The sequence below is a fragment of the Sceloporus occidentalis genome, unplaced genomic scaffold, assembly GCF_023333645.1.
Source record: "Sceloporus occidentalis isolate IW3139 unplaced genomic scaffold, rSceOcc1.0.p SCAF_3, whole genome shotgun sequence".
In the NCBI taxonomy this organism is placed as follows: Eukaryota; Metazoa; Chordata; class Lepidosauria; order Squamata; family Phrynosomatidae; genus Sceloporus; species Sceloporus occidentalis.
The window spans coordinates 36,170,979-36,183,102 of NW_028316983.1; positions in this window are offsets into that span (position 1 = coordinate 36,170,979).

Below are 12,124 nucleotides of genomic sequence, written 5' to 3' on the forward strand. Positions count from 1 at the left end.
AGTCGGGGGCAGGGTGTGTGTGTGTGTACACTCTGTGACCAAAATTCAGCTTACAAAGAATTTAGTTATGATTTCTTTCTGAACAGGATGGTTTGCTTGTTACATTCTAGTGCTCCTGCACACAATAACCACTCTAATGTAATGAATGCAACTTCCCCTAGGCAGGCGGACACATTCATAAAAGTTATGAAACTATATCATCAGCTACTGTTGTGTTCAGTTAATGTTTCTGCCTTTCAGCAAGGCAGAGCAGGTTGATAGTTGTGGAGTATCTACCATCCTGTGGTCATATAAGAGCATCCTTATATCATCTTGAGTCCCAGGGATGGGGGGAAAACAGAACATGATGGTGCTGAAGGAACAATACTCTTATTGTTCCTTCAGCACCTAGAGGAAGTAATCTTCCCTGAATTCCTTACCCTGAAGCCAAATATTCATTGTTGTAAATAGGGTACTCAAGCTGCTCAATAAATTCTCACAGTACATTTCATTCCAAACCAAATAAATTTGTTAGAAGAACCCATGAAATGGAAAAACATAAAGAAGCAGCTTATTGTCTACTCTCTTAGTGCAATCCCAAGACATTTTGTTGCCTGAAGCAAAGCCCGATCCCTCTATCTTGGATCAACACTTCGAACAAACTGACTATACTGTTCAACACAAATCTTTGTTTTGATTGATCTGCCTCCATCCTTAGTGCTGCCAAAACCAAGTTTATTTGCCTTGTTGCACAGTTCAGGTGGTGTAACTTAGTGGCTAAGAGAAAGAGCATTCCATCAGGAGATTCCTGGTTCAATTTTTTTCCTACCCAAGCTGATCTGGAGCAAGACATTTCCCCATGCCTAAGCTCTGTGCCTCACCCCCCCCCCCCAAAAAAAAAAAGATATGATGGGTAGAACTGATTTACATTGCAGTTTTTTTGACAGGTTATTATAATATGCATACTAATTGTTTTGAATACTTGACAGAACTATACAAATACATGTCTGTTGCTGCTAGTGTTGCTTCTGTTGTTCCTGTTCCTGTCACTGGTTTCACTAAAGAGTTTTGTTTCAGCCCCTGTATACAACTGCTTGTTGATCTAGGTTCTTTGATCTATGAATTGACATTAGGAACAAAAAAAAATCTGTTGTTTCAGAGAATTAGACCTTTCTGTTTCAGGCTGTCTATGGTTAAAAAAGGGAAAGAGACTATCCAGTTAAGGCATTCTATTAGGGAATTTCAATCATATAGGTCCAACCTAATGCCATTATAAGTCACTCCACCACTCTTCACCAGCCTGAAAATGACCATGTTGATGAGGGGAAGGGCTGGGGTAGAGAAAATGTGGTTATGGGTGTTGGATGGAAGACATACCATAGTTACATATGGGTGATAGATCTAATGATCCAGGATCTCTACCATAGCTTTATCATTTAGTAGTTGCATGTCTCTGATTTTTGTGGCATGGTATCTCAATAAAACAGAAATGTGTATGACAAAGAATATATTAGCTGAAAGCAAACAGAAAATATTTATATTAGTGAACATACAAAAATATTACACTGCATAACATTTTCTGCACAAAATGTGTATAGGAGCAAAACTGTGGACAAAAAACCTGTGCATTAAGTGAAATTGACATAAAAATTAGAAACTTAAAAATACAGTCAGCCCTCCATGTCCATGGATTCTTTATTACGGTTTCAACCATACATGATCTCCCATCTCTTCTCCCAGTTTACATCCCTTCCCCCGGTAAAAGGGCATGGTCCAGAAAGGGAGAAGAAAATAGTGGATGTAAACAACTGGCTCCACAGATGATGCCACCAAGAATGATTTGAATTCTTGGTTCATGAGCTGTGGTTCTATGAAGGGGGCACCACAATTCAAAAATTATGTTGAGTAACTGGAGCATGTTCAAAAGAGAGTAACCAAAACAGTGACAGATCTAGAAGCCATGCCTTATGAGGAGAGACTTAGGGAGCTGGGTATGTTTAGCCTGGAGAAGAGAAGGTTAAGAGGTGATATGATAGCCTTGTTTAAATATTTGAAGGAATGTCATATTGAGGATGGAGCACACTTGTTTTCTGCTGCTCCAGAGAATAGGATCTGGAACAGTGGATGCAAGCTCCAGGAAAAGAGATTCCACCTCAACATTAGGAGGAACTTCCTGACTTTAAGAGCTGTTAGACAGCAGAACAAACTCCCGGGGGAGGGGGGGGGAATCTCCTTCTTGGGAGGTCTTTAAACAGAGGCTGGATGGCCATCAGTCAGAAATGCTTTGATTGTGAGTTCCTGCATGGTGGGGGGTTGCAATGGGTGACCCTTGTGGTCTTTTCCAACTCTATGATTCTATGACTTGAAAATATTCAAAAGAAATATAAATTCCAAAAAGCAAACCTTAATTTTGCTATTTTCACTATGCCACTGTATTTAATGGGACTTGAGCATCCATGGATTTTGATATCGATGGGGAGGGGGCGGTCCTGGAACCAAACCCCAGTGGATAAGAAGGACCCACTGTACAAATAGGGATGAAATAAAGTTAACATTAGAAAACAAAGAAACCCAGATACATTCCTATCTGTGGTGCCTTCATTCTCATTTTCCTGGATTCATCCCACAGTCCCACACCCTATTCTCACCCAGGACTTGTGATTATATGAGATGTTGGGGATTAAAAACAGGGAACAACCATTGTTTTATGCACTGCTTGTGTGCTGGCATGTGTCTGTACTTTGGAACAATATGCTAAACTAGATAGGTTTGTCATCTGATGAGTAAACCAATTTCTACTTTGGAAATATTCAAAAAATACAACTGGACTGGACATTTGCATGTTGCATCAGATCTAGTTCCAGATATAATTGAAACCTGAAAAAGTACAAATAGAAAGAAGTGAAAATTGAAAAATGGAGAAAAATGGATGAAGTTTAGGATTCTGTCTTTAGCATAATGTGTGATTGGTTCAGTTTCAGGGCTATTGCCTACTTACCCTGAAGATCATGTCTGATCTTGTAAGCTAAGCAGGGTCAGGTCTGATTAGTTACTGGATGTAAGATCACCAAAAGAAGGTGATGTAGTCTATATTTCAGAGGAAGGAACTGGGAAAACCACCTCTGAGTATTTGCTGCCGGAGAAAACCCTATGAAATTCATGAGATCACCATAAGTCAACAGGGGAATTGAAAGTGTATGAAAGACATGGGTGTAGGATTAAGGAGTTAATCATATCATGTAACATAGCCCCCAACTTCAGGGCTACTATATAAGGTTCACTAAATATGCATGCAGCTCAAAGTTTGATTCAGACTGTTACTGGCTAAGCCATTTACCTTAAATCAATCAAATTTTCCTGTCGCATGATCTTCAGTGCTAAAGTTGCATTCTCCATATACACATCCCTTCCTCACATTTTAAAAAAATGAACAAACATTTTAAATCCGATGAGAAGCTAGTCTATATTACCATAGCTATGAAATGTTAAATGAAAACAACACTCTAAATGTTTGCATGTTTTTTTCAGAACTAATTGTAGATATAATGTGGTTGGGAGACATTTTAAAGAAGACTTTTATTATTCTCCTTGTAATTATCTCTTTTTCAGACATACAGGTTGAGTCTCTCTTAATTCCAAAATCCAAAATATTCCAAAATATTCCAAAATTCTCCATATGGGTAGCTGTCATAGTGGCACCTTTATTTTCTGATGGTTCAGTGTGCATAAATTCTGTTTCAGGCACAAAATTATTTAAAATATTGTGTATAAAAATACATTCAGGCTATGTGTATAAGTTGTATATGAAACATAAATTAATTTCATGTTTAGACTTGTGTCCCATCTTCAAGATATTTCATTATGGATATGCAAATATTCCAAAATCCAAAAGACTCTGAACACAAATATTTGGGATAAGGGAGACTCGATTTTTGCTGTGTCTTTTTTCATCTTCTTTCCCATTTTTCACTTTCAAAGACTTTTCATATGATATAGATTTTTTTTATCTTTCTAGTAATTAACTACAGGAACAAATATAATTATGTAAAATGCTAAATTTTATTATGTAAAAAGCTGAAAGGCTGGGTTCCCCCCTCTTTCTGTCTCCATGAATCTATTGCTTTTCTCTCTCATGTCAGAGAGGAAGAAATAGAGTCATAAAGTAGCGTGAGTGAATAAGGACCTCCTTTTGGTCCTTCTCCATGTTGAAGCCATAGAAAAATGTCTATACCAGCCATTTCCTTTCCTTTCATTCAAAGGAATTTTTTTTTTTCAAAAAGGAAAAAAAGAAAGAAAGAGGTCATTCACACATACTTTTTGAACGAAGAGATTCGCATTTCCACGGCAATCCAGAACTGATTCAAAATCGGTGTGGTGTTCCCACTATGATCAAATCACTCCATACAATTTTAACCCTGTTGCCGTTCACATTTGCCACTGTACTGATTTAAAATGGAGGCGCCTCCATTTCCAGGAATGATGCAGCACAATCCATATTGATTCAGTAATGTACTCACACTATTGAAGATGTGGATCATTGCGGCTCTTTAAAAAAGAACTGCTAAGGGGTCTGATGCCAAATGCAGTGGTTTAAGTGGGCTTTTCAGCTGCTGGCCCATCTCCCACAAACTGCTTCGATTACAGTCAGGGTGAGTGTGAACATCACGAAAATAAGCCGATTCCAAACTGGTTTATTTCCATAGTGTGAATGGCCATGAAGGAAGGAAGGAAGGGGGGGGGGGAGAGAGATTGGCAAATATAATTTCTCCCCTACTTCTGACCTTCTTTCTTCCCTTATTTTCACCTTCAGTGTGCTCTGACTGCAACAGTCAGCTTTCTGCCTTAATGTATTTGTTCTCACTCTTTGACATGCTTCTCCTCATACTGATCCTCATGTTCCTTTCATAGAAAGAAAAAAAACTATACCCGGAAATATTCTTCTAGCTGTATACTTCAAACAATGCTACTGAAAAGCATCCCCAAACTCTCCAAATATATCCCAAAGCTTCAGGATTGATTTGCATGATAATATGTGTGAAAAGATAAATTATCATTTCAAATCCTATTCATTCACCCAGTGTCTTCACTGTGTTACAATTTTGGGGCAGAAATTAACCAAACATCTTCTTAATCCCACCTGTGCAAATCCCATGATCTTAATAATTTTACTGTGAAAAAGAAAGGAAGTTGTCCTTCCATTTTAGAAAAGAAGAATGATAGCTCCAGGCACCAACATTTTCGAGCCAATAAGGAGCAAGGAGGCCTAGCAGTCTTTGAAGGACTGTTTCTTGCTAGTCTCTTTATTGACCTTGCCATAAATTAGAGGGGACAGTGAGGTTATTGCAAGCATTCATATAGAGAAGCATTGTTTTCTTTCATTACAAAACACTTTTTGTTGGTATCTGAGAGAATTCAATATCCATTTTATTAGCTTCAGGAAAAGGAGTGAAGACACCATCATATTCCAGCATGACAGTTATTCTAAGATAGCTTGAGAAATAGGGACTAATAGGATAAACCATGGGATCTGCAGGAAAATGTAGTGCACACTAATAACTAGCAGAGACACATCAGACTGTAAAGATATATACAGGTGGTGTATTACTGACTGATTAGAATCCTGTTAGATATTACAACTATGTAACTCAGTGTTATCCCAGCTGTTATAATTTTTTCATGCTTATGTAAGAAGGTATCCAGTACCCACTTATGGAAGGAGCGTACCAGCGATAACCCATTCTCCAGGATTTGGAACAGACCACCAGAATAGCCATTACAATGGCTAGACAGACAGTAGAATGTCACTCAGATCACTCCCACTTTCCAAGTACGCTGTAGATATTTACACTGTGCTAACACTAAACTAGGTCTTCGCCTAAATCTTAGGGTACATGCTGTTGTACAATTTAATTCTTTACTTGGATGTAGAACTGAACTAGTTAATAATCACATTCTGGCCTGTGATGTGGAAGAATTCTGATACTTTAGTAGAAGTATTGGGTCCATAAGAAGAAATAAGGATATAAATTGAATAAATAAAATAAATGAAATTCCTTCTATAATCAGCAAACCCAGTTGCCTTTAGAGATGTATAGTAATAGTCAGCAAATATAAATAATTAAATTTTGGACAAATGAAAAATATGTATAATGTGGGACAGGATAAATCTCTAGGGATAAACCAAAATAAGATAAAATGGAAATTTCAATACTACCTTATTAGTTCCTGATTGCCCTTGTGTACTATGGTGCATAGAATGCAATGCTAATGAATACTTTGCAAGGACAGAGGGTTAGCCCCATTCACTGCCACTTTTGTTCATCACTGACATGATCCTCTAATGAACTTCTATTTGATATTTGTAAAAAAGTGTGCAAGTCTTCAGATTGCATATGTATTTCTATGCATTAAAAAGAGCTCTGCTTGTTCCTCACTTGTTAGAACCCTAAAGGTATACTTAGGTATTGACAGAAAAACCTCCTGGTGGATATGAAATGGACACTAGGTGTGGCAGCAGTGCACACTGAGAGATGGGAACAGGGAAAGTTGTATTGTGTAAAAGGATGTGTGAATGAATCAGCCACACAGATTCATTCCTTATGTGAAGATGTGTATCCTGCTTCTATCATACCATCTAATACTGAATTCAGGTAATGAATGCTACTGACAGAACTGAAGCAAAACTATGCCCGATGAGAAAAAAGAAGTATATAGAAAAGGGTAAAGGTAATCCTCCTGAAACCTAAGTCCTTTAGATATAGCCCCCCAAAGACAGAATATGTTCACTGTATCCATGAAATATTCACATGTACTGGATCAGGGGCAATCCTGATTTGGCTCATGAGGAGAGGTGTTCACTACATGTGACCTCTCCTTAAATATCTGCACACAACAAAACCAGAATCCAGCTACTGTCTGAACGGAGTCCACAAACTTCAGTTCCCTTCTCTGTTCTACATAAAAGTCATACATTTTGATCCATCAGGATCAATGCAGACTTGTATTTTGGGGGGCTGTGGATAGCTGACAAGCACTGTTTCTTGACAAGCCAACAAAGCCGGGTAAATAATCAGATTTCTGTAATATATGTGTTGTCGTGTGATATATATATTTGGCTTAGAACCTCATCAGTCCTGTTCTTCATTGCTCTGGTAAAAATATCATTGCCAAGAAAAATTCCCCCCACTAACTCTGAACAAGATTGTTCTTCTTCAAGGAAAAATGACAACGGTGCAAACAGGATAAAAAATAGAATCATAGGTTCATACAGTTTTATGAAACAATGGGGGCATTTAGTCCAGGCTTCTGTCATGTAGGCATACAAAGCTAAAACACTTTTGACAGAATTGTTTAAGGTGCTTGTTTAAAGAGTTCCACAGGAGGAGAGTCCACTGCTCCCCAATGCCATCTATTTCACTGTTAAATAGTTCTTACCATTATGGAAGGTATTCCTGGTGTTCAGGTGGAATATCTTTTCTTGTAATTTGAATCCATTGATTCATTTTTCTGGTTTCTGGAGCAGCAGCAAACAAGATGATTCCATCCATTCATTTGAAATATTCTTTCAAATATTTATGATATGATATACAAAAGAGCAATGTGAGAGTACAAAGTGTCTTCTCAGAGCAAAACACAATGCCAGTCAGTGGCTTCCATGCCAGGGATGTTCTGAATCCATGCTGAGTTTTATTCTAAATTTTAAAGAAGGTAGCAAAAGTATTCTATCCTTGGTATTGGTTCAGCACTCTGGAATCGTTGTTGTTGTTGTTGCTGAGTACCTTGAAGTTGTTCCCAACTTACAGGCCCTATTTAGATAGGCCTTTGTGGCACCCCTGTCACATGCTAGGGGTTGGCTGAGGGTGCACCGCCCATACTGGCCTCACCCCAGCACGTGATGAGGGTGTCAAAATGGCGGTGCCCTATACACACGGGCGCCACCATTTTGATGCGACGGACACTCAGAGTCCACACGTCACGCCCCCATAAGGATGTCACGAGTGCAACATTGGTGCACTGCGATGTCCTTATGGCACCGCAGAAAGAACCTGCTTTTTGCGGGTTCTTTTTGCTGCCCAACGGAGCCATGCAGTTTGTCCGCTATGGTTCCCTCGCACAGCAAAACAAGGCGTGGACAGACCACCCTTTTTGGGTGGTCTGTATCCCACCAGAGTGACCCTGGATTTGGTCTAGCAAGATCTGGTCTGTCCTTGCCTTCATCTGAGGTTGAGAGGGTGTGGCATACCCAAGGACATCCAGTGGATTTCCATGGCCAAGGAGGAAAGGATTCAAGCTCTGGTCTTCCTGTGTCAATTAGTCCAGCCTTCAGACCACTACACCATGAGCACCTTAAATATCTTCTTTAAAGTCTAAAATTATAGAATAAAACCCAAATCCCCAAGGTGAAAGTCACCCACCACCACTGAGAAAGTATTTACAGTAAAGAAGCCTGCTGTAGATAGGTATGTTCCCCCATGATTAAAGCACTGTTCAGTTACTTTAATTAAATAAATGTACCAAGCGGGGAGGATGCCTGCCTACCCTGCTTCTTCTATGTTCTGTTATTTGCATTGTGTGTCCAATGTATGCATGGAAGCTTCTCCGTGCAATCTACAACACTGGAAGATCAGTGATCTGAATTGCAGTGGTAACCTCCAAGCACAGAAGAGGCTCTCTTTTCAGAAAGTCACCCTCCACATGTGCAGGGTCATAGAAATCAAAACAGCGAAATACAGCTAGTAGCTTTTCATGTGCTTACTGAATTCATGTTATGTTTCATGTAGGATGGTCTTTAGAATTCAGATTCTAAATTTTACAAGGTGCCTACTTAGTACAACAGGCTCCCTATTGCGACAAATAACACACCCAGCTCATGGGGGGGGGGGGGCTGCAGAACTGGGCATAGAGATGCGATAGTGGGTTGCAGGCATGCACTGTATGTCCTTAATCGTGCCCCTGAGTTTAAATGGCTGGATTTAAGGTCTACATAGTATGCAAATAAATAGAAGAAGAATAATGGTTACATAATATATAATATTCTGATCATAATCAAAGCCTTCTCTGCTCTGGTGGCCAAGTTGTAAAGTGCCTTCCTCATGTAGGCTGAACTGGCACAGATGGGTGCTTCATTATGGCACCAAGTTGAAATCTTAATCTTCCTCAAATCGTGAAATGCCTAGAAGTCATAACCTGATTGTGTCCCAGATTTCTGTTACTGTGTACACACTTTTACATTTAAATCAGTTTAAATTGTTTTAAATTGTTACATTTTACTGTCAGTACCCTGCTCTAATATGTTTAGATAGGAGAACAATGCAAATCTTTTAATAATGTGTAAACAAAAGAAATTGCTAGCAGTGCAAACATGTACAAAACATAAATTGACTGAATGACAGTGCTCACTTACTAGCAATTGTTTATTTTATTTGTTATTTGTTGAGGTAATAAAATAATTCAAAAGGAATAAAACAGTACAGGTAGTAAACAAAGCTAATAAAGCCTCCGATAGTGCAGCCTTTTTGTTTTTTACAAAGCCTTTTTATACTTGCATAGACCCCCCCTCCGCCCGTCTTCTATCTAGTTGGAAGTTTTTAACAGAACTGGTAGGATATCATTCCTGGATGCATTTTGGAAGAAGCCTTCAAGTGGACTCTAGAAGGTTCAAAAAAAATTTGTTTACTTATGCAAGGCCCGATTATTTAATTGCACAAGACCTATTGTTCGGGTTTGAATAAAAAATTGTTGGAATATGTTCAAATGCTGTTTTTTTTAAAGAAAATTTTATTGAAATTTAAAATACAAACAGGACAGATAACACACACTTATTCCACTCCCATTCCTTGTCCTGCATCCCATCCTCCCCACCCTCCTCCCTTTCTTCCCCCTTCCCTAATGTTTCCTTTTCCACATATATTTAAGAACAGTCATATTCTTTTAGCTATCTTTCTCTATACCTCACTTCTGAACTTCCCTTGCTTCCCCATCTCACAATTCTATGTCTTGCTTTCCACTACCTTAAGGGACTGTGTGTTTAATTATTCTTGAAATTTCTTCCCTCCTCTTTATGTTTTCAGTCTTTCCCTTACATAATTTCTGTCCTTTTGCTATTTCTGATTTCAATGTGCAAACTTCTCAATCCCATTATCTTTACTTCTTACATCGGTTTTCCTTCCTTTCCATTTCTCAGAGCAGAAAGTTAAGAATGCTTCCCAACTTTGTTCCTGGTTTTCTTCCTTCTCTCTCAAATACATCATCAACCTGTCCATTTCCACAATGTCCAAAGTCTTTATTAGCCAGTCGTTGATCTCTGGAGCCTTTTCTCCTTTCCAGCACTTTGCAATTGTAATCCTAGCTGTCGAAATCATGTATAATATGGGCTTCAGCTTCCTCCTTGCCTCTATCCCATCTATCATATTTAAAAGAAAAACTTCTGGCTCAAATTTAATCTTAACATTATTAATCTCCTGAATAATTCTATGCACCTCTTTCCAATACTTTTGTATGCATTTACAAGTCCACCACATGTGAAAAAAAGTCCCGATTTGTTTCTTGCATCTCCAACATGCGTTCTCCTTGTTTTTATACATTTTTTGCAATCCTAACAGGTGGGAGATGCCATCTAAATAGAATTTTCATGAAATTCTCTCTTATGTCCATACATACCGTAAACTTCAGATCTTTGCACCACACCCTTTCCCATTTTTCCAGAGGTATACTATGTCCCACGTTTTTGCCCACTCCAACATATTTGTTTTTACAACTTCCTCTTCCAAGTGTGTTTTCGAATGCTGTTGTTTTTTGTGGAGTAGGAAATTATCCCTATTCCATGTAATTTCTGCTGCTGATTCCAATGCTGGGAAACACTCCTACTTTGTCACCTGAGGTATATCTGCAGAAGATTTCAGGAAAATCCCTAACATCACTGGGAAGTAAGGGTGGGATATTACAGCAGGAAAGTGCCTCAAAAAACATATGGATCTTCACCTGGCAGCAGAAACATTCTACACTGAAAGCCTACCTGATCTCAGTGACAAGATCATTCTGCATGGCAGATCTCACCACAAATAAGTATCTTCTATTCACTACATTCAAACAAACTTCAATTAACCATAGTTTCTGCACTTTGGTGTAATGGCATTTAGTGTGGACTGAATAAGTAGGCATAAAAGAGCTAATAAGACTGAACTATGACCAAGGCTGGATTAAGATGCTCCGATTTCTAAAGCTATTTCAAAAACAGGCCCTCCCTTTGTGTGCATTGTGAGCGGTTCTCGGAATGATGGCATAGCAATTAAACTAACAAACAATGAAAAACAAAATGCAATAGAAGTAGCACAAAAATGTTCATATGTGAACCCATTTTTAGGCCTGCAACTTCAGTGAGGCTGATACATACATTTTTATTGATTTACTTAAGTAACATACAAAACGTTGATGGTAACAGAACTATCAAGAGATTCAGGAAGTGACTGGAGGAAAAAAGGAAGCAAGCTACACAGCTTTTTTTTCCAGCACTGGGGCCTTATCCAGTGATAGACCCATAGTGGTTGAACTAGTTAAACTTCTCATAATCCTGCCGTGGCTATGACTCTCAAACTTTGAAACTTTCACCTGTTAGGAACACATGGAAGTATTGGGGACATTTGGCTACACCATACAAATCATAAGCATTAAAAAAAGACTAATCACAAATCCTAGTACAGGATATATATATATTTTTAATCTTACCTCAGCAAATGGAATAATGATTAAAAACCAGTTAAAATATTTTAAAATCAGATGTAGGGTGCATCCTACACTATATAAATAATGCAGTTTGACATCACTTTAAATCCTGAAAGCTCCAGCCTATGGATTCCTGGGAGTTTTAGTTTTACAAGGTCTTCAGCCTTCTCTACCAAAGAGTGTTTGTGCTTCACAATACTACAGATCCCAGGATTCTGTAGGATGGAGCCATGGCAGTTAAAGTGGTATCAAAACTGCATTATTCTACAGTGTAGTTGCACTCACTGTTTTAAACTATTTCAAGTTTCAAATCAGTACTTGCATGAAAAGAGATTCTACCTAAACATTAGGAGCATACTCCTGATGGTAAGAGCTGTTTGACAGGGGACTAGTGGGGAGTGAAAGACGCCCCTTACAGACCAGC